Source organism: Enoplosus armatus, chromosome 12 (genome assembly GCF_043641665.1).
Source record: "Enoplosus armatus isolate fEnoArm2 chromosome 12, fEnoArm2.hap1, whole genome shotgun sequence".
NCBI lineage: Eukaryota > Metazoa > Chordata > Actinopteri > Centrarchiformes > Enoplosidae > Enoplosus > Enoplosus armatus.
The window spans coordinates 12,053,793-12,076,203 of record NC_092191.1 but is presented as its reverse complement, the minus strand read 5'-3'; the positions used below and the strand labels follow the sequence as shown (position 1 = coordinate 12,076,203).

Below are 22,411 nucleotides of genomic sequence, written 5' to 3'. Positions count from 1 at the left end.
CTTATGCCCCCTCAGCCTGTGGATGGTCCAGCTGCATGAGCGCACTAGTACCTGGCCTCCTGATGAGGCTTTCACTGAGCACTGCAGAGTGCAGAGGACTGCGGCCCACCATTGACATTCACCTCCGTCTAGCGAGAGGAGAAACTGAGTACAGGTGGAGCACACAGAGAGAGGGGCCAGGTGAGGGAATAAAAAGATAAGGTGAAAGAGAGCACAATTATGGTCTGTTGTAAACAACATAAAGGAAGGGAGAGCGGGAGAGGAGCATGTTGTTGCCGTAGAAACAGAGCAAAGACTGAATAAGAGCACTATTGGCAGGCCTGAAGCAGCAGAGGCAGAACGTGGCAAAACAGTCTGCTGCTCACCTCAACAGGCCTCAGTTTTTCTTCTGTCAGAGCTGTCAAATTCTTTATGTGCCTGGAGCGCTGTGGTTTCCCACTTTGCTACTTCAATGAGTATTCAGGTAGTGGGCCCTCAGAGGACCGATACCATCCGCCATCTAAACCAATGTCCCATGTTGCAGAACTCAAGCCTTTTGCAAGGGCAACCTGAACGAGGAAAAGTGTCTTCTCTGCGAAATTGATGTGAAGCCTGTTTTGTAAGAGCATGAGCTGTGGATACTCGCTGTCAGTCGTTTTGATTGATGTTTTTATTTGAGCCCACGGCACCTTCCCCACAGGCCTAAGGAGGCTAGTGGCTACTCATTATACATTGCCTCGGGTCACGCTGCCAGGGGTGACAGCAATCAGGCTCTTGTCTTTTGAATGCTTGTATGCACAAACACACTTTTTTTCCCTCCCTCCTGCTATCCCTTTCAGGGCTGTGGCCTCCCTCAGGCTTGCTAATAGATTATAATCGTGCTATATTTGAAACATGAAAATCTCAGGCCACTGAGACAAGACATGCAAGCATAGGGCAGAGAGAATGAATCATCACCATGGAAACCACCTCCCAAGGACTTTGTTGAGCGGCCACCTAAACCGGTGTTGTTTTTATGTTTTCACTTCGCACCACAAGGACTCCTTTGATAAGTTTTCAAGGAGCACAACCCATCTCTAAACTGCCATTATGCAGTTTAAGAGTAACACACTCAATTTGACCATAATGGTTTTCTCGCACACACACAAAGAAGCACACAGGCTGCTCATATTAGCACTAATGTTCGGGAATGCTTTGTACACACTTGCAAATGCACCCATTGTTTGTTTCAGCGTCATCTATCAAACAAGCTGAGGGCAGGGTTGCAGTTGCTCAGCTTCTTGGAAACAGTCAGAGGGAAAGAGAAGTGTTAAGATGTTTATAAGCCTCTTCGCTCTGAGGTCAGCGTCACATTATGAATCTGTTAAAGCAGCTCGTGTTGACCAATATCTTTTTAAAGCACATGTGCAGTCGAGCGTGAAAACCGATGGTGTGGACAAACTGTCGCCTGTCGAGTGCACACTTAAGACTTGTCTGTGTTTATTTTGTATTTACTTGCTTTTAAATTGTACGTTTGTGTGACTTGACGGAGATGACAGTCATCCACAGTTGTTGACGCATAGAACAGAGTCTGCTGTGTTTCAGGCTGCACACACTGACTCCAGGAAGTGTGCAGATCTGGGCAAGGGAAAAGGATTTTTCTCTTGGATTGGCAGCAAACAGCGTGTAACTGTGAGTGTGTGTGTGTCATCTGACTTGCGCACATACTAATGGAAACGAAGCCAGCCACATGATTGAAAGCTGAAACTGCTACTCTATGATAGACATGACATGTGATGACATAGAATTGAGTGAGGACAATGGTGTATTAGAGGTTGGTGGAAGAGGATCTGATGCGTTGCCCCTATTGACCACTCTAAGTTCTCTGACTGAATACAAAACACAAACCACTGGTGATCTCCCAGGGAGCCGGATTACTCCACTGAACAAACAGCTGAAACTCTAGCTGCAGAAAAGGGGCACTTTGTACGAATGAAGAAAATGTAAAAGATGCCATTTCCATAAAAATGTTATCACTTTTCCTCAGGACATTTGCTATCTTTATTATTAACTGGTTGATGTCTTTTCTCCCTGCAATCTGTCACAAATCCTAAATATATGCTTATGTGCTCTGAAATGTGCAATACAAGCATGTTTATCTAAGTGGAATGAATATGTAATCACCACTTAGTGATTTACTGCGAAACAGGAATAATGCGTTTTTTTTGTTTTTTCAGTCAGTCTAAGTTTTAGCATTACAAGTAATTCCTCGTGTGTGTGTGTGTGTGTGTGTGTGTGTGTGTGTGTGTGTGTGTGTGTGTGTGTGTGTGTGTGTGACTTCTTCACTCTATAACACTGTTGACTCAGGGCTGAGATAAAGGAAAGGTTGTTGAACTTGTTGTAAGGCCTCGAGTGTGATGAAAGAGGGAGGGATGGAACAAGCAGCAGAGAATTGCCGTAAAAGCCAAAAGATGTCATCAGGAAAGTATCACCATCTGCTCCCTCTTTGAGAGCTGCTTTCAGTTCCACTTCACGGGGGATTTTCACCGATGATATTTGTTTAAAGCTGTCTGTACACAGACTGAGAGCTGACCAGGCAAATATTGACAGGGTGGAGTGAGATTGGAGCAGTGATTGGAAGGAGGTTTTGAGCAAATGGAAGAGTTGGTGGAAAATGTAGATGAAGATGAAATGCAGAGAGAAAGAAAATGTAGAGGAGGATGGGGAATAGCAGAATCTGTTTCAGATGGCAGCAGTGGGAGATGGAAATGGAGAAAAAGTAAAGGTTGGAGAGTGGGTCGGCTGGGAGCGATAGGATTTTGACTTCATGCTTATCACTTCAAAAGCCCAGCTGTAAAATGCAGTCTGCTCCTCTGCACACCTTCCTCCATCTTTCTCTCTGTCTCCGTCCTCCTAACCCGAGGTGAAGTGGATCATTTCGGAGAATGTGAGGCCTAATAGTTACGGTTTGATATGCTGTGCAGTTTTCTTTCACAGAGACAACCTCTATGTCCTGGGGTGCTAGCTCATTCAGTGCTGCATGTAAGCCCCCTCCACTTAACGTGAGCAGCAGCGGCCGTAGAGTGCAACATTTTTGGAGTGTGACATTGTTGCTGTAACAGTCGAAACAACCCACCAGGAGGAGAGGGGGGCGTTTGTGACCATCAAACCGTGCAAAGACAGCATTGTACTTTCAATTCTGGCTCTTGTTTTGTTTTCACGCCATGATGTGCCTTTCATCCATTATACCATCATCGTGCCGTCTTCTAGTGTCATAAAAATGATCTGAAGCAAGTCACAACAGCTTGCTGTGGGCCTCATTGTGAGCCCCTCGCAGCTGCGTCATGTGGCACGGAACAATCCTGACCGACACCGTGAGAGCTTCACCCATATGGAGACGAAATGGGGCGCACATTTTGATGAGCAGTGAGCCAGTCAGCATGGGAAGCCTCACCTGTTGATCAGGGATCACTGCTGAGGTGACAAACGTGATAACATTAAGCTACAGTTGAGATGTCAACGGGGATGTGATGCGATAATGTTTGAGATTGCAACGGAGGAGAAAGATGAGTTTAGGGAGAAGAGAGAGTCTTGTTACCTTGAGATGGAGGTCTCATATATCTTGTAGAGAAGCCAGCGTGAATCTCCAAAAACTACCAATGCTGTAGTTATGTTGAAATACCTGAATTACACTGCTTTGTGAGTGTAGTGAACATGCTGCTTTTATTTTCATAAACTACTAATAATTTCTGATTAGTTTTCTGGAACAAACTATTTAATTTGGCAGTAATTATAAGGTAAAATAGAGAGGTGTTCAATTGCTACACTTGCGGTTGAATAATTACAATTAAATGCTAAGGTAGGATAGCAACAGTCTTTGTGACAGTGCACAGCAGGTCAGATGAATATGTAAAAATGCTCAGTCTGTCTACAAGAAAGCACATATTTGTCAAGAATATTAAAGGTAGCAGTTCTTTCAAGAAAATTAATCTGTAAAATAACAACTTCTATTAAACTCGGCTAATTAAACAAGCTAGAAGAACTGACTCAGACCTTTGTCTCTATTTTATCTTTATCCTTAGCACCAACTTATAGTAGTAAAATATGTATAATAAAATAGTTAGGAAATAACAGACCATGAAATAAAGTGTTAGCCTCCTTTGACCCAAGATAAGTTAGTTTTGTTTTGATGTTGAGCTGAGGGTATGTGGAGTACCATGTCAGCAGGGGGCAGTAGAGCAAACGGTGTGTCTGAGTTTAGAGAGGCTCGCTGCCCCTCTCTCCTTGGAGGACCAGTGGATTTGAACCTGGAACTGCCCTTTAATGCATCACGACACTCAGATGTGTTTAATCTCTCTTCTTTTTGGATAAAACTAGATTCCAACCTGCCTCCAAACCAGTATGATGGGTTCTTAATGTCTGTAGTGCAACCACAGATTTTGTCCTAAATGTGCCCCGTTTCCTCCTCGAACTTTAATCTAACTTGTCTTTTTTTTGTAATTACAAGCAATTACAGCACTTAAATCCAAAATATTTTAGCTCCCTGGTTTCTCCTTCTGACTGAAATTTGAAGATTTTGGGTTTGAGCATTTTCAGGCATTCAAAATGCAAATGTACCTTTCAGTGAATTGCAGGCACGAGGCATACAAGACGAACAGCCTTTAAATGCAAATTGCTGCTGCTGCTCTAGACTGTATTTATCTGGAAGCCAAATGAGGCTGGACCGTTTTTTTAAAATGGTGATTGGAGTAAGCAGGTGGGGGACAGACTCCTTGCTCCATCCTTCATCCATCCTCAGTGCACAGAAGTGGGAAAGGAAGAGGGTGTGTAAATCCAAGGTTACTCGCCTCAGGTAGCTGTATTGTAGAGGAGTGAATATAGTTGCATCCCACCGGTGTACAGAACATCAAAGCATATAATGCTACAAACAAGCTGAGTTGGAAAGAAATGAAACTGTCTGAGGAGTTTCTGTTTACTGTAGTCTTTTGTTCATTGGCAAAACAACACGCTTCAGTAGATGCTGTCCTCTGATGGTAGGACTTAGAGGAATTATTTATACTTCCTCTTTGTGTAGTTTGCTTTTGTGTGAAGAGAAGAACGTTTGTGTCTGTTCAGATAGATCAGAAGTAAAGCTGTTCGACTTTTTCAACATTATATGGCCACTGTGTCGCCATACGGTCATTAAACATGGTCAAACAGAAAAGACTTTTCACTGAGGTTATTTTGACCTGTTGTCTGTTGGTGAAGGCAGGGTGGAGGGTTCACATGCTGGAGAGGTAGCTTTATAACCCCAGGCGTGTTTGTCTGCCAGGAGCCTCCCGCTGAGGGTTCGCATGCTGCAGGGAAGCTGTATACAACCCTGAAATCCTGATCAGATCTTTGAAGGCAAAAGTGCAGCTGTGGTTGAAGAGGATATTCTTGTATTCTGAGTGTGTGCATGTGTTTAAAATACCCTAATCAGTATATTTGCGATGCAGCCTTCTGCACCTGCCTGGGGTCAGTAATTGGGCGCCATCTGTTTAACAGCAGGTGATGATTGATGATGTCATAGCCAGTGGACAAGGGCCAAATGGGAGAAAGGCGGGTCCTGAGAAGGGGGATACATTTGTGTGTGTTTTTTTAATATACTGAGGTCGTTCCTGCAGTGATGCACATGGATAGCAACAGTTCAGCACAGATGATAGATCAAAAGAGAGCTTTTTGAAGACATGGCTGGATGGAGGGTATCAATCATGTTCACACAGCCTTTGAAAAACCCTCCGTTCTCCTTTCCTGCAAAGGCTGGAAAAGTCTGGGGTACTAAAAAGCAGAGCCTTAAAACTGTTCATGCTACCTTCTTATTTGAGAGAGACCTGATTGCAATCTTAATCACCCTCATCAGGCTGCTGATGTTTATAGGAGACAGAGCTAGAGCCAGACTTAGCCTGCACATTGATTTTACTTCAAAGAATGTACACAGCTACTGTAATTACTTCTCCTCTGTCAGTAAGAAGAATTAGCAAACTGTCTACTATTGTGGTCGGTACGTTTTACCTTTGAATATCTCTGCTGGTGTTTTAGCCATTTTTGTCCATCTAACCCGTGGTCAGGCTAATTGTCTAAAGCCGGAGACATCAGGTCAGCCAGGTCGAGAGTTAAAACGCACAATGAGCTCCGCCGTCGTGGCTCTGTGCCACTGTCTGCATCTCAATAGCTTTTGATCAAACGCGCGCACACACATGCATAGCGTGGAGGTTTAATTAAGTGTGAGATCTTCATGATACTTAGTAGCACTTTCACCCTGCTGAAAATGTAACGCAGGATGTGTTGCCTGCTTCTGCTGTTGTCCTGTGCTCCTTATACATCCCAATGCAGCGGTGAAATCTAATTTAGAAGGTTATCACCAGCCCCAGGTGCTGATGTGGATACTGATAGCGTCAATGCTTAAGTCTACACAGTAAATGCTGCAGGTGCTTTTTTTTTCGTCCTTTTTTCCCAAGGCTGATAATCCCAGATGCTGGCAGACATTAAAGGGAGGGCCGTGTGGCTGCTGGCTACCACATATCTTCAGTGTAATGTGTGTGTGTGTGTGTGTGTGTGTGTGTGTGTGTGTGTGTGTGTGTGTGTGTGTGTGTGGATGTTGGTGCACCGTCTTCCTTGATCAGTTGTAGAATTAAAGAATTGGGAATAAGATAAAAGTGTGCAGGGTGTTTTGTTAATTTGTGAAGATTGTTACCCAGCACCTGCAAATAATTTCTGGATGTGCTAATAGGAGTCTCGTCCACTGCTTGGGAGACAGTCCCGAATGCTTCCTATTGAAAAGGAAAGCTGCTCTGCTTCCCTCAGCTCTCCTAAGCATTTGCCAGACCAACCACTTAGTCCTCATTCTTGAAACCATCTCTCTTGTAAAAGCAAAACATTTTAAAACACTTGCGATGAAGCGTCTCCCCTTCGTGCGGCTCCAAGTTTGTTTTCATGTGGGGAGTGGGCTCATTCTTTCCTCTATTGGCCGATGTGGGAAACAACACCCACTATGACTTCAGTTCTCGCCAACTGGATATGAGCCTTTTGAAGCAGATTGTATTATTTTTATCCAGTTTTTTGTTGATACAAAGTATTTGATGATCCAGAAATCTGTTGCCCACTTGCACCTTCAGTCATTCATGGTTGCCCCTTATTGTCATTACAAAACAGGCCCCATGTTCTGGCTTCAGCTAGACGTCCTGTACACATTACATGTTGCATTTCTTTTGCTATGCAAGAATGTTTTCTGTACTGTCCCTGTTAAATAAACATACATATAGATAAATAAATTACAACATCGTGTGTGTGTGTGTGTGTGTGTGTGTGTGTGTGTGTGTGTGTGTGTGTGTGTCACAGTGATACACAGGCTTTTATTACATAGTGATGAGATCCAAACCTGCTTGTATATGACTATGAATAGTTGAATAGGTGAATGTATTGTTCCAGGGTACTCATATTTGCCTAGCTCTGTGGACTTTGAATGAGACACTTTAGCGAATATTGTCTTTTTGCTCATTTAGTTTTCATTAACAGGTATTACAGTTCAGTCATGTAGTCTCTGCTCAGTTGTATTGTAGTACATCTGCTGCTCTGATAAGACACTGTGACCCTGTCTATCACCATATTTCTTAAGTACAGCGTGTTCTGCTATAACAGTGAGTCACTTTTTCTGCTCCGTACTGAAGCAAAACACAAGGAAACTGAAAAAACTCGTCATCACGGCTGACGTTTGCAGATCACGCTCTCAGAGAAGAACACTGCGTTCATATTTTCATCAGAGTGGACAGATTGGTCCCGACTCCAGCTGAATAAAATTAAACATGCCTGACGTAAATGTGACGGCTCAGACTTGTTTGAGGCTAAACCAGGAGGTGAGAGGTTCTAATCCCTAGTCCTTGAACATTACAAAATGTAAACGATAACAGGCTGAGAACCAGGCTACAAATATCCAACCATGAATTAGGAAATTTATTTATTTATTATAAAAACATTTATTTTAACACAGAATGGTTCATGCATGTTGTTTTTCATCATGGCCAGATTAACCTCTTCGGGGCCACCAGGGCAAATAATTGCTGTTATTTGCTATAACGGTAGGGATTCCTCTTTCAGGACCGGACAGAGATGCAGTACAATGCAGTCCAATAAATGCACACCTCTCCACTCCTATTGAGACTATTTTCCTGCTTTGAACCTTAATGAAGACCTACAGAGGTCGAAACTTTTTAATAAAACATTTTAAAAATTTGTATATAAGCTGTGTAGCTTTTTTATTGTAACTTTTACATTGCTCCTGCTCCTACACACATCCTCTGACTTACCCTCTGAGCACACCACTATCTCTCTGGACTTAAACATTAACTGTTGTGGCGAAATCAAGATAATAATCTTTGAATTGTGTGGTGTGTTATCAGGCTTATTGAACTCCCTTTCTTTTGTTGAATCATTTATTTTAAATGTTCAGTGGGGAATTGTAAATGTGCTGCTCAGTGTTGTGTTGATTCCCTCCTTCATCTTCAGTGACTGTTTGCATGTGCGTCATCTCTCCACCAGTGTGAATGTCATATCCTGAATTTTGTATGTTAAACGCAGTAATCGTGCATACTGGCACGCTCCGCAGTCCTCGCAGCCCGACCAGAAATAGCCTTTGAAAGTGAGGCTCCCAGAAAGAGGTCACTCTAAAGTTTGTTCCCCCCTGCGCCCGACCGCCCTGCTGATGGACACGCGTGCTCACAGCAGGCGCCTCTTTCCGCAAATCTCCATCGGCTTTCACAGGTCGAGATAGATGTGCTCCATTGGGTGTCAAAATTGAAGAGATGGTGAGATATGGGGAAAGAGGACAGTGGGTTTTGGGGAAGCTACAAATCAATAAGGCTGCTACAGTCGGCCCCTTGTTATTTTGGGACGGTGGACTGATGGCATTGTGCCATGGTCGCGCTGCCGCAGTGACGGCCCACTTAATGTTTGTGCTTGTGTATTTTGGTCTGAAGATTATGTCCCATGAATGCACGAGGCTCAGAAACCATCCTCCGCTGCATTACACAGAGATATGTAAATGAAAAGCAAAGCTCCAGATCAAAGCATTGCATACGGTTACAGCAGATAAGTAGCAAAGGATCCCTGTGCAGTTATTCAACATTTTACAGAATATTAAACAAGGAAAAAAACTCGAAATTATTTCTGAAGAGTTTGCCTTTGATTTTTCTCATGCCCCATCATCTCTCCCCTTCTTCATTTCCGTCTCTCTCCCCTTGTCTCTTTCTCTTAATTTGAGGTAGATTTGATTGAAACGTGCAGCAGGCAGACAAGCTGTGGTGTTGTAGTTATCAGCATGCATGACTGTATTTGAATATGAACTGAAAAGGCTATTACAGCTCAATTTCACGCCCAGCGGGATATCTGACATGTTTCTCCCTCATAGGAAATCAGACTGTCAAGGGTCTTTTTGTCTCTCTCTGTCCCTTCACATTTTGCCTTAAATGTCTGTCTTTACTTCCATCCAACCCTCCAATGTTTCCTCTCCTCTCTTCTCGGGTCTCTGACTTTGTATAACCCCGGTCTCTTGCCTTAAAGCTGTTATCTTACATCTTACAGTGGCTGTGATTGATATTTTCTGACAAGGGCTAAAATCAGTCCAGCCACTGTTCTCTATAACCCACCTTTTTCCTCAGCTTTACATTAGAAAGCCCTGCAGAGGAAGCTGTCAGTCTGTACTGATAGATCACCAGCTCATTATGTTTTGTTAACAAGAAGGGGCTCTCAGCTGGCTGAGCCACCACAGAGCTACACTTGCATCATCTGCAGTTAATACCTATTCTCACCTTGGCTTAACATGCTCTTGTTCTTTGTCCTGCTTTCTTCCAAAGAGGCTTGATGGCTGAATCATATCCGTTTTCTCTTAAAACAGGCAAAAACTGAAGTGGCAGGATTGGAGACATTGTGTTGATGTGCTGTTAATTAGATGCATCATCATCACCTTTAGAAACCATGTCATTCTGACTGGATTCGGGAGCTAGTTATACAAACCTCCTCACTCTGTGAAATCAGCAGCTCATTCGCTCTCTTGTTGCCTGCTGTTGCCTCATCACTTAACGGCTGCCTAGGTCCAATTTCACACTGTTCATTTACAAGCTACAAGCTGCTGGGGTACCTGCTCTCGTTTTGCTTATAAGGACTTTTTATTCAGTATTGAAATTTATGAGAGGAAATGGCATGGTCACACACCAAAACGGTTTCAGTGGAGAATTTTGCAGAAAGGTTTGTGTAAAGTTTGGATGCACAGGTCAGATCTGCTGGATCGGTGCTGATAATGACCACGTTAAGCAGATCTGGGTCTGATCCACATTAAACACAGTTTCTTCATCAATGTCATTATAAAATTCAGTACATTATCAGTTACATTCATAAAGTCACGATTGGCCACTGACTCAGTTGTTAGAGCAATCACTGGCCTGACATAAAAATAAGTTGTACATAATGTGGTATACGTTAGGTATTTTAAATTTGGGGAAAAGAGAGCGTTGGTATCGGATTGGGAATCTGTGTCAGCAGATTTTGAGTATCGAGAAAGAAAAAGTCAGCAGTTGTGGAAGAAACATTAAGATCCCTTTGCTTAGATAAAAGTAGCAAAACTGCAACATAAATATAGCCCATTACAAGTAAAAGTACAGAAGAATCATCAACAAAGTATACTTAAAAGTTATGCATTTTTTATATACTGTTGAGATGTGAAATTCCATATATAAGAATCTATCATATCTTATCATATTATACATCGGATTTTACATCGGATTTTATATACTGATCATACAGTGACCTTGTAACATATAAAATCTTAATCTGCAACAAGTGACTAATAGCTGTTAAATACATGTTGTGGAGTAGACTTATAAAGCAGCATAAAATGGAAGTAATCAAGTAAAGTACCAGTACCTCAAACCTGTACTGAGTTACTATCCAATACTGAAAGTTGGATCGGAGCATCCCTCGTGTAAAGACTGTGACATGGCTGCTGTTGTGTTTAAAATGTAAAATCTCTTTGTTGTGTTAGCTGGCCAAAGTCCACGAGCTGGGCCAGTGGACCTGCTGTAAGTCTGTATTTAGAGGCCAAAGCCGTTTAAACAGTGTTACTCAATGAAAGTAAAGAGCTGCTCACCTCATTATCCAATGGAAAGGACCTGATCTGTCCTTAGTGTGAAGATAGAAAACAGTAAGTCTCACTGCTTCCTCTATATCTTTGGCTGTCAAACTCTTCCTCTGTCACTGTAACGTTACTGTAACTACCATGAAACAAAAAGGTGCTGGATGCAAGGCAACAGCAAAGAAAACAGATCAAAATATCTGCACATTTATCTCCTTTGCACCAAATTTATTATCTAAGCTTTTGGTCACAAAGACCTTCGCCAGATACACACACAACACACAGTCTCTCACAAGGATGAGGGGTCATCGATTAACAACCAACACAACAGAGGAGACCAGAGATGCACAGAGCATTATATGAAAACATGCTCACAAGCATCCAAGGTATGAAGGAAGTCTTTTTTAAATTTTTTATCAACATTGACCTTTCGAGGGAGTTTGATACTAATTATACTCAGTGTGAATATTTACTCCACATTAACCCAGAGTTGAGTCTTATGGGGCTTAAGGGATTCGTCACATGCCTCTGACCTGCTGGTGACAGGCCAGGGGATGTTTACATGTTTCAGCGTGTTTAGTCTGTTTAAACGGCTGCTCACAATGTTTGCTGTTTGTTTCTTTATCTCTGTCCTTCATAGCCTGCATTCTTATCCATCAAAAGTTGGTAGCATCTTGCTCTTTGTTGGTTTGTTTTTTTAACAAACAAGCGTCGTCATTCAGAGTGAATCATCGCTGTGTTAAAAGGTTTAATTGGTGTGTTTTATTAGTGGAACTCAGCCTATAGTGGTCTGTAGTATTGCTCGGTACTTTAGTGATTGTGCTGTAGCTTTGCCCTTGAATACAGCTGTGAGGATGTGTGTAATAAATTACCCTCTCTGCTCCACCTCGCATCCCTCGTTGCCTGCAGGGGATTGGTGGAGCAAGCAGTAAGGGCCTCTCTGATTGGTGGAGAGGGATTGTGGTTTATAAGAGGTTTGCTGGCTGACTCTTTGTCTTAAAACTGTCTAAGATTCAGATGAAGGAGGCTGGTGTGTGTGCATGTGTTTGGTAGTGTGTAGTTGATGCAGAACAGGCTTAAGTAGGGTTAGGGGGAGGTACTTTAAGGTTAAGCTCGGTGTGCAATGCAGAGGGAGTCTATTTAAAGGACACCACCTCCCTCTCATGAATGATTCAACAACAGTTTGCCCCTCCCCCACCTCTCATCAAGATCAGCTGGAGGAAGTGGTTGCTCGGCCAATGGGATTACAGTACTGGATTGACTCTGTGTGTGTATTTGTGTGTGTGTGTGTGCGTGTGTGTGCGTGCGTGTGCAGCTGAGAGGGAGAGCAAGCCTGGACAAGTAGCAGCAGCAGCAGCTCCTCTGCCTCTGTGTTTGTCTATGTGTGTGTGTGAGAAAATGTAGGGCAGCCGCTTGTTCTCCCTCCCTCTGCCATCTCTCTCCCTATCTCTTCCTCTGTCTGTCTTTGTTTCCGCGCTGTGCTGCCGTAGCTGCAGTCGCCAAGGCGACGACTGACATTGTTGCTGTGGCTCACCTCGAGGATTTACAGAGGGGGCATGTAACCTCCCTGAGGAACCATTGTCTGCGTGAGGGTGTGTGTGGGTGTGTGTGTGTGTGATTGTGTGTGTGTGTGACAGAGAGGTGAGGTGGCTTCAGGATCCAGACATGAATTCCTGTTGGAAAATGAAGATTCAGGTACAGATTCTTGTTCTTGATGGGTGTTGCTGTTGTGGATGTTTGTTTCTCTGTTGTTGTTGTTGTTGTTGATGTTGTCATTAATGTGATTTTATTTTTCAACGCTGCGGCTTCCACTTGCTCTATATCCTCTAAACAAAAACGTAGCTTTACATTACATCTACATGCGCAGTCGATCATGCATAAGGCGTGTACATAGAAAAGGTGATTATGATAGAAAGAAATGGGGCTCATCGTAGTTTCCATTCAATGGTTGTTATGGTGAGGCCTTGTGTCTCCGTGGTGATGGCAGAGTGCTTCTGCTGCAGTAGCCGAGAGATGAAAGAGTTGCCAGGAATGTGTGGTTTTGTCTATTTGTGTGTGAAAGTGAGTCTGAGAGAGTGGATAAATGGAGAGCAGAATTAACAGAGACAGATATGGTCTGTCTGATACCACCAGGATGCAGAGTCATCTCGGAGGTTATGAATGTACTTATGTATGTGGATACATTATGTTTGTTTTGCTCGTCTGTTGTATCTGCTTGTGTTTTCGTGTATTCGGCGCTGTCTCTCGGGGACTCTGAACCTGGTATGTGGTTTTACATTCAGTGCATGTGCCTGGGCGTGCATGCATGACGGTACCATACGCGTTTGTTTGTGTGGTTCAGAGGAGCATCTGCCACCTCTTCAGTGTGAAAGGTTGACCCACTTTCTCCTGTGTCTCTGCCCTTTGTTCAGGATGAGTGGGGGTGCACAGAAATACTGTATATGACTTGTGAACTTGAACGTCCCATGAGCATTGTTATACTGACTTTACTGCTGTGTATCTCCCTGCTGTTTGATGAAGGTTTAAAGTACAGGACGTTATAAAATACCATATCCGGTCAGATTCATACATGAACTCACTAACCCCTCTGCTCTATCATCTTCACTTCTATTTTCTCTGTACACTTTCACACTATAAGTAGATTTGGGTGCCTGAGCACATGAGCAGGGAGATTTGAACGCCCAGACCACATTCAGAAGTGGCCACATATGGCCACATTCCTTTAGCGGTGTGCACGTGAATGTGTCCTGGGCCACATTGAAGGACCACCTACTCAACTGACGTCCTCTACATAAGCGGAAGTACGTACTCGCCAGCGTCATAATAAAGCACGAAATGATGCAAGAAGACGGCAACAATAACATCATTTTATTTATTTATTCAGACTGAGCACAGGAAGTGCATTGCTGGCTCCAGCCAGTTAAAAACAACAACCCGTTTGGTCTTTGCAATCAGAAATTATGTATTTGCATGTAGAGCGGAGAATTGAGATCCAATCATGAGTGGTCACTCAAGACGCATTCTAATGTCAGGTGTGAACTGGCGTACTTACAACTGTCCACTTGTGATTGGATCACCCGAGACGCATGTTAATGCCAGGTGTAAACAGGGCGGCAGCAGCGCCGGCTGTGTGCTGCTGTCTTCTCTGGTGATTGTGATTGTTTGCCAATAGTTGCACACAGAAACTCCAAACACACAAGGCCAGTGGCTGAGTGATGTGATATAAATATGTTTTCCCCTCTCGGTCTACAGCTTAGCATATCACATCATCAACTGATGCACCAAATCACAGAGCTTTGTGTCAAATCTGCAGCTAGGGGGAGGAGGGAGGGGGAGATTAATGCAGTCACATGTCATGGCCGAGCTTAAAACCTGTTGGAGAGGGGAGGAGGAGGGATGGAGAGAGCAAAGAGGAAGGCCGGGCAGGAGTGAATAGCAAAGCAGAGGGTCTCATGCACATAGGAGATTGCAGTTTGTGGTGTGGGTTTTCCTGCAGCACTGTGATAGTTGCACTCATAAGTTGGGTATTTTGCAACATGTCCACAGAGCACCTCCGTTTCATCTTGTATTCCTCGGAAAGGCTTTTAAAACCCCCGAGCATGGTTTTAACATTCGACAGTGCTCAGTTAGTATTCAGCGTGCTGCATGCTGATTTTTTTCTTTTTTAAAGAAGCGAGAAACTTGTATCAAAGGTTCCTACACTTCAGATAGGGTGTTCATATTCCCAGCGGGTGCCAGAGCTCATGCTTCTCTAAGCAGCTGCTAAGTGCTGCAAGCTATAAAGAAGCTGTTTGGTGGGCTCAGGCCTCAAACTGTAATCGGACTCTTGTTTTTAGAGTCTGCGAGTCCCTTCGCAACTGGATTTTCACTGAATTTGTTTAGTAGCAGTAATTTTGATATGAGTCTTGGTCAATAATTCCACTCCTTCATGTATTTTCTTTGCTGAGGTGACCTCTTGGTTTCTGTAAGCATTTCTTTGTTTCTACGAGCCTGTCATTAAAGGATTATATCACAAGGGGACTGAGGGTTCACACACTAATGACGCAGCTAATTAGGAGTTGCTGCGCTGAACTAATTATCTGTAGCTTGACTTTTTCACACAAATCATAAATAATGACTTGTGTCATGTGGAAGAGTATGACCGAAGTGCAGCTAATGAGGAAATGTGGCTTCACTGCAGTCACAAAAATGTATCTTTGGATCTCTGTCATATTTAACTTTTCTTCAACGTCCTTCCCACATGACGATCCTCTGGTACTTTCTTGGTCCTGCACTCAATATGAAGGTCACTGTCTCTCCTCTACCATATCCTGTTTGGACATACTGATGTAATTATGCCCGAGATGAAGAAATATGAGCAACAGATAGGGAGACATATCCTGTTTGGACACACAGATGCAGCAGGCTGACTGTAGTTTTGCTGAGCTAATGCCTCTCTGTAAAAATAAATATACCCTCAAATAAGACACAGTTACATTTTACAAATTGCTTTGTTGGAAACTAGAATCTCAAATAGGTCGTTTTTTTTTTTTCGCCTCTTCTTTCTAAAGTGCATGACCTCTCTCTGAAGCATAAATGTCTATCTCCTTTTTCCTCCAGACACAGTTATACTAGGTCTGGTTAGATGTCTGTGGTTAGCCATGCTCTCCACTGAGTGTTGTTACTGCGCATAGTTGAGATTTCTCATCTGGTGGTGCTCTCCTGCCCAGCTGCCCACTCGGAGTCAGCCTGCATTTCCTCTCTAAGTGGCCGCTGGACTTTGACATGGATAGGAAACCACATAAAGGCCAACTTCCTTTCCCTTTGTCGGGGATGTTTGATATTGCTTGGATGTGAGGAGGAGGATATGTCAATGCAACGTTAACTCAATTATCGCTGTGTTGTTTGTGTGCATTTTGTGTATGCCAGCTGTACTTTCAGGATAAGAGTGTGTTTTTTATGGCCTACTCTGGAGATGATGAGGAATCTCCATTATCTCTGTCTGGGAAGGACATTTTTGAGTCTGCTTGTCTGCAGTAACTTGTGTGTTTTAAAAAAAAAACAAAAAAAAACATGGTGGCCTCATTTTTAGATCTGCATTTGGCAGAATGATCAGCCCTAAGTAGATCATGGTATGCTTATGCCATTTATTTCAGGGAAAGCTATTCAGATGTAAACACTGCCACATGCCAAACCCTCACTTTCTGTGGTCATACCTGCAGATCCAGAAGCTTTACTCTGTCATCTGTCAGTCTGATGTCTGTGTGTCTTTAGCTTTATGGTGGTTATGGTTGTATGCTTTAGTGTGCTGCTGTTTCTGTAGAAGTCATTTTCATAACCATTTTTATCATGGTGCTCATTCAAGAGACATTGATGCCTTGATTGAAAGATGCACAGGTTTGTGTTTTACTGGCACCAGACTACATAAAACGTTGCAAGCAGTCCAAAAGTGATGTCTGGCATGCAATGTAAAGCCATTTAATGGTTTCATGCCAAGTGAAAGCTGACATGATGTTGACTCACTTCCTCTACTTCACAGTTTCAGAAAGCACACATCCCTCACCAGTGGGTAGGATTTTTTCAAAAAAGGTACTTTGGTTTATTTATTACCAGTAATTGATCATGGAATTACAACTTTCCATTGACCACTGAAATTAAACATTCTTCTTGCACCATAAGTTACTTAAAAGGCTCTGTACGCCCACACAGGTGTTTTGCCTTGCCATCCTGGGTGATTAAACCTTGCTCAGGTTGAAGGTGGGCAGCAGCATTACATGAGGTCACCAGACTCCATTCACCAATAAGAATGACAAAGGTGCAATTGATCCAACCCTGGCAGGTGCAACAAAGCTAACAGGAGAGCGAGGAAATGGTCTGCACACACATTCTTCTTGCTCCTAACATATGTTTGTATTAAGACAGCTCATGGTTGTTTGGGTTGTCAAAGACAGAGGTGAAGGTAAGCTGCTGGGCATTGAACTGTGATGATAAGGAAATTATACCACTTCTGTTGAATGAAGAGTTGAGCAGCTTGCAGAGGTCACTTAGACATGTAATGAATTTACAGAGAAAGAACAAGACGGGAAAAGAGATGTGAAAAGTAATTTCTAATAAACCCCCCTCACGCACCAACCTCCATTAATTTCACTGATTTAATTCCTTCGACAGTCCCCTCATTACCACCGTCTGATAGCTATCATTCATTTGGCTTCTCTGTCTCTTACTTTATGTCTCTTCCTTTGTCTCTTTTTTCGACAATCTCTTGGTCCCTTCCCTCGTAGTCTTGTTACGATGTCAGCTATTTGCGGCAGGAGATGATAAAGTTGGCCCTTTTTCAACAGAGTAACACAGAAAGGAGCTGCTTATTGTAGGAAATAAAATCTCTCATGGCTAACCCATCACCCTAAATCAAGATATATTTTGCATTTACCCTACAGAGGTGTCATTGTTGAAGATGGTTTGTGTTGGATGGAGGCCATTTCCCAAGACATCCTTTTAAAATGCCCAGAATCAATTTTTACTGTTTCAAACTGTCCTTGGCCTGGCTCTTTTCTGTCTCTTGGCACCCTGAATGAAGATGCTTTCACATATCCCACCATTTATCAGTCCGAAAGCACTATTTTGTTACTCTGTGTGATTCCATTAACCTGTGTGTGTGTATTATTACCGTAGACTGTGGAGCTGCAGTTGGTTCTGACGCAGAGGAAGCTGAGGTTTTTGGTTAATTATGTCTCTGCAGTGACTTGAAAGAGGTTGCTGCTCTTTCTCTTCCAAGCGTGAAGCATGTTGTAGTGTTTTATGTTTTGTATTTGTGATGCATTTTTAAAAGGCAACAAATGTTTGCTTTTACACGTTGAGCAATAGGGAGATCTGACAGTTGATTTCTCCCACTGATGGAAGTCTTTACAGACTATAATGCAATGCAGCTAAAAGGCTTGTTGTAACTAAGGAGCGCTACTGTTGCTTGTTCACAGCTGGAAAAACAAATTCTCGTGACATGTCACAGTCACTATCACTCTCTCCACTGGAGAGCAGATGCAGGTAGTCCAGGCAAGTCCTCTGAGAGATCTTTAATGATACTCCGGGAAGTAAAGATAAGTTCAAGTATATTAAGTCAGTTAAGGTAAATAGATGCAATTAAAACATTTCACAAGTAACACAAAAGCACCTTGGAATTAAGTGTACATGCATGCACAATATATCATTCATTAATAGAGCATAAAAGTATTCAAAAGTCTTTTGTAATATCTCCAGTACTTTGTCCAGTACACAAACCTGCCTGCACCCTGGTTGTTCTTTTAAAACTATCTCAATCTCTCATGACAAAAAAAATGTACAAGCAGACAAGCTTGACAAGCAGCTCTCTTCTGCAATCCTGACCTACCATGTGAAACTGTTGTTGGTTGAGGCGAGCGCAGAGCCTTAGTAAGCAGCCTTTGCTGACTGTGGTTCTCAGGTTTGTGTTCGGAGAAGCTGCTGACCTCAAACAGAGACCTATCTTTATGCTCTGCCTCTGTCACGACGCGAGGGGGAAATGATGCAGAAACCAGGAAGAAGAATCAGGGGGCAAGTTTCAATCTGTCAACAAAATAAGAAACATTTACCTGCTAAATGTTTTAGGGGTGCAACTAATGGTTGTGCTTATTATCAATTTATCCGTCTACAGTCTTTTTCGATTTATGGTTCAGTGTATTTTTAATGAAATGCCCATCACAATATCTAAGAGCCTAAGGTGACGCTTTCAGATGTCTTGTTTTGTCTGACCAAAAGATAATACATTTAGAGTTATACTAAACAGAGAAAAGCAGCAGATCTTCACATTTTAGAAGCTGGAACCAGCAAATTTTTTATATTTTACTTGATTAACCAACTACAACAACAATTTGTTCATTAATTGATTATAAAAATGGTTGCCAATTGATTTTCCTGTTTAATTGAAATTAACTTCAGCTTCAGACATCTTCCAGACATCTTCATGAAAGACGGCACAGATGGTGGATTCAACTCTAATATTGAAAAAGTTGTGTTGAGGATGGAAACTTTGTGAAGAATAGACGCATTTCAAATAGGCTGGGTTGAATTCACAAAGGTTTTATCTTTTTGAGATTCTTGCATAAAAGCGAGCTGAGCCCTCCTCCCTGTGGGCCGAGAACAGAGCCCTGAAAGACGCAGCGACCCCTCTGAATATGACCTCTCTTCTCCCTCTGTCGTACTCTCTTAAGCTTCGTTTTCTTACAAGCTTGAGTCTTCAGAGTCCAGTCTGAAAGTTGTGTTATCAAAGCCTGGGGCTGCGAACAGACCCACAGAGGAGGTGGAGAGAGACAGACACAGCGGACTGTGAAACCTGAAACCTTCTTTATTAGAATTATGCATGAGCGAATAGAGAATAAGGCCCTTTATAGTCTACAGTCATGGTGGCAGTGAAGGTGACTAGCAGACCTTGTACTGGAGGTAACATGGTCTGGGAGAGAGGATTTTTAGGAAAATGGGGTTAGAAAGAAAGAGAGGATGCATGGAGATGGTGTTGATCTATTTCCTTTCTCATCTTTTGTCATCACTCTGCTCTAATCACTGCTGTCTATAAAAAAAATCATCAGTCCATTTGTTATTTCCCAGAAATCCTCAGTCAGGGCATATCTGCTCGTTACTTCATTTTTGGCCAAGAAGGAAGGATTAAGGGCAAGGATCATCAATTTGTTCTATTCTTTTGCTGCGCCCTTTATCCCCGGCTGTCATCTCCTGTAAAAACTGCATTTTTTATCCTCTTTGACAATCTGTCAATTGATTTGCTGCACAAATTACACCCATTGAGAGCTGTATTTACCATTTTGTGACATTGTATTGAAGACATTGGAGAGGTAATGAAATGGAGACGGAGGAGAGCTGCTTCATTTTAATCCACTCGTACAGTAAGAGACTGAGCTCATGCCTCTCTTTGCAGTTATATCTTTAGAGCCACTGAAAACATACAAACTTCAATGGTCTTTTTAGGCTTTTTCTGTTCTCATTTCTATACTTTAGCATACGAATCAAAGCCTTCAAGCTGTGTCTATGCATCAGCCAGGAAGTGCGTCTTACATGAGGTCAGCTGAGTCAAATACAAGATGAAGATGTTCGAGATTGGAGATAATGGCCAGAAGCTTGCAGCTGACATTTTGGTTTGTCAAAGTGACAGGAAATTACGTATAGATGTTTATTTAGAAATATTTTTCTACTTCTTAATGTCAGCTCTTTGCCTCATCAGATAATGGAAACTGTTTCTATTCCTCTGTGACCAGTCGACTGTTGTAGATCTATGATGTGTGTTTTAATTACACTCTCTGCACTGACTACAAATCCATAGCCCTTTGCTCCCAATAAGATCAGATGAGGGCGTGACAGTAGTTTAAAGGTCAGGAATTTGTTATATTTGGATAATGCAAACAGTCCTGAACTTGCATCCAAACGCTGAGGAAAATATTTAATCATCGTTGGATCTCAGAAAGCATATCCAAGTTGTCGTCTTATCAGCATGGCTGGGAGGGTCTGTGTGACCACAGTCCAGTGTGTGTATTGTGTTAATGTCCTCAGGCACTTTAGTGAGACGGGACGAAAATAAGGATGAAGATGGAGGGAAGCAGGGAGAAGCAGAGAGTGATGGAGAGACTTGGCACATACAGTAGTCCTCTATCACCATGGCAACTAGTCATGGCGAGGACACAAGTGAAGCGCTAAAGTAATTAAGAATTAGAGGCACATTGTGTAGTAGTCTCTTAGTGGTATGGTGTGTGTGTGTGTGTGTGTGGGGGGGGGTGGGGATGGGTGTGTGTGTGTGTGTGTGTGGGTGTGTGTGTGTGGGTGTGTGTGTGTGGACTCACGGTTCATGAGTTTCTCGTGTCAAGGTTAATGTAGAGAGAGAGAGAGAGAAAGAGAGACTGGATTACCAACAGGCTCCAGACCTCCAGGGTCCCCAAAAGTTCCAGGTTCACTGCAAAATCTCCCTCTTATCAGATCATTTCTATCAATTATTGAGTTCTAAAAACCTTATTTTCTTAAAACAAGTGGAAAAAAAATCTGCCAGTGCAGAAATCAGTGTAGTGTAGAAGTTGTTAAGTGGCTAGCTTGGGACGGCAATGTCTGTCTGTTGGTCTGAATTATCTCAACAACTATTCGATGGATTGCCATGAAAAGTTTGTACATACAGTATGTTCATGCCACCCCATCATCAAGTCAAATTTCAGAAAATAAACTTTTTTTTTTTTTTTAACAAACAACTTGAAATGTTGGGTCAGATTGTATTTGTCCTGCATAGGAGTACTGGTTGATTTCCGGGACTCCGGTTATATAATAAAGCTTCCATGTGTGGTCTACTGTGTGCACTGTACTTGATGGGAGCTTGGAGGAAATCTTAAATCTTAAACTGCCCCCTAACAGTTTAATCTGGCTGTGCCTCCATGTGTACAGTGTATAGACAGTTAAAACACTCTCCCCATAGAGCACCACAGTCTTGTCAGACCCGATGTGAACTCAGCATTATGTAACTATGATTGATTACTCATTAAGGAACCACGCAAGGCTTTAATACCAACACTAAATGCAGCAAAACACCCCAGTGGCTGTTTATCTGAGTCTCTGATGCAAGCCGAGAACACTGAGTGGGAATTGAGGATCATTACAGCCTCAAAACAAAACTTGACTATGCTGAATGCTGACAGTATTGGCCTGTTTCACTCCCTGGGTAATGATACAAATATTGTGACACCATTTGATTTGGAGTTTGGACGGATGCGTTATGTAATCAGCTTGTCCTCCTTTTGTCTCGTGCCAGAAGAACTTGATTTACCAACTTAAGATGCCAAACAGCTCAGACTCACAGGCCCCTGAGCTGCTGAGAAATTCAGTTTTTCTGTGCTTGTTAGGAGACAAACCATGAATCCCTATTCCTACTGACTTTACCTCAAGCGCCACCATGAGGTTGACATTTTTGGATTTTAGTTAAATGTCTTGACAACTGTTGAATGTATTGAACTTTGAATGGATTGAAATTTGGTTCAGACATTCATGTTCCCCTCAGGATGAATGGAAATAACTTTGGTGGTCCTTTTACTTTCCATAGATCGTCATCAGATCAGTCATTCAGCCTCAACTGTATTTTGTGTTTAGTGCTAATTAGCAAATGTTAGCATGCTGTCAAGCTAATCTAAGCTGGTGAGCATGGTAAACATTGTAACTGCTAAACACCAGGATGTTGGCATTGTCATTGTGAGCATGTTAGTGTGCTAATGTTAGCATTTAGCTTAATGCGCCCATGTGCCCACTTGAAGGTCTACACATGTAGATTCTTAGTCTTGT

The 22,411-nt window shown here is 42.6% G+C and overlaps 1 protein-coding gene across 2 annotated transcripts in view; it reads left to right on the top strand.

The window, feature by feature from the left end:
- marchf8 (membrane-associated ring finger (C3HC4) 8) overlaps nucleotides 1-22,411 on the top strand; it is a 72,484-nt gene that overhangs the window by 29,380 nt on the left and 20,693 nt on the right. The gene's annotated exons all lie outside the window — the stretch shown is intronic.